At 48.0% G+C, this 1,309-nt stretch overlaps 1 protein-coding gene across 1 annotated transcript in view; it reads right to left on the bottom strand.

The window, feature by feature from the left end:
* DAP3 (death associated protein 3) overlaps window positions 1–863 on the bottom strand; it is a 17,568-nt gene extending 16,705 nt beyond the window's left edge. The window contains exon 1 of the mRNA XM_017808401.1: window positions 773–863. The gene's annotated coding sequence lies outside the window, so the exon portion shown is untranslated. The remainder of the gene's footprint in view (window positions 1–772) is intronic.
* Window positions 864–1,309: the final 446 nt, after the last annotated feature.

Below are 1,309 nucleotides of genomic sequence, written 5' to 3'. Positions count from 1 at the left end.
TATATTCTTTATTATTTATATTATTTAAAAAGATTTCTTTATGAAAACATATGTACTTATATATTCTTTACTATTTATATTATTTATTCTATTTCTATATGAAAACATATACATTATAATATTCTTATTATTTACATATATGAATATATATTTCTATATTCTTTATTATTTATATTACACATTAATATAGTTCTATATTCTTTATAATTTATATTACTTATACATGGATATAGTTCTATATTCTTTGTAACTTATATTACTTATACATGGATATATTTCTACACTCTTTATCACTTATATTACTTATACATGAATATATTTCTATATTCTTTATCATTTATATTACTTATACATTAATATATTTCTATATTCTTTACCACTTATATTATTTATACATACAAATATATATATATGTGTGTGCATTCTTTATCACTCATTTAATTTATAAGGATTTCCATAATTTAAATTTAAAGAACTAAAAACCACGCCGATAACTCCGCCCCCCCCCCAAAAAAAGGCGAATTTTCCGCCATCAACCCTCAACCTCAAAAGTTAAAACACAATAAACCCCCCCGGTTGTTGCGGGGTCTCTGCCGAGCCCCCCCGGCCCCCCCCCGGTCCCTCCGCTCCTCCCGGTGCCCCCCACGTGCTTCCCGTTCCCCCTTCCCGGGACTCCCCCAGGGCTCCGGGAGCGCCCCGGGAGGGGCCGGGGGCGGCCCCGAAGGGTCTCCGAGGGGTCTCCGAGGGGGGCTGGCGGTGCCCCCGCACTCACCGGACCCGCCGGTGCCGGTGCCACCTCCCGGTGCCGCCCCCGGGATGACGCGCGGCCGCTACGGGTGGCTCGGAGGGACAGGGAGGGCGTGGCCGGGGAGGGGCGTGGCCACAGCGGGGCGTGGCCACAGCGGGGCGTGGCCACAGCGGGCGTGGCCGGGTGGGCGTGGCTCTCTGCGCCCGTTTCCGAGCGGCGTTGAAATGTTAATCGCGTTAATTGGCTGGATTTCGGTTTCTCCCGTTTTCGGTTTCTCCTCGGTGTCGGGTTTTTTTGCGCGTTCTTGGTTTCGTTTCCGGCTTTTCGCCGATTTAATCAATAATTGAAGTGGCGGGATCACGGGATGGGGCAGGTTGGGAGGGACCTGGTCCCACCTCCCTGCTCAGGCGGGATCATCCCGGAGCTCACGGCACGGGACCGTGTCCGAGATGGCTCTGGAATATCTCCAGGGACAGAGATTCCACACCCTCCCTGGGCAGCCTGTTCAGCGCTGGGGCACTGCCCAGGGAAGTTCTTCTTCCTCGTGCCCAGGTGGAACTT

The sequence above is a fragment of the Lepidothrix coronata genome, unplaced genomic scaffold (genome assembly GCF_001604755.1).
Source record: "Lepidothrix coronata isolate B3197 unplaced genomic scaffold, Lepidothrix_coronata-1.0 Scaffold23, whole genome shotgun sequence".
Lineage (NCBI taxonomy): Eukaryota > Metazoa > Chordata > Aves > Passeriformes > Pipridae > Lepidothrix > Lepidothrix coronata.
Note: the sequence above shows the minus strand (reverse complement) of the source record. Positions and strands in the feature narration are given on the sequence as shown.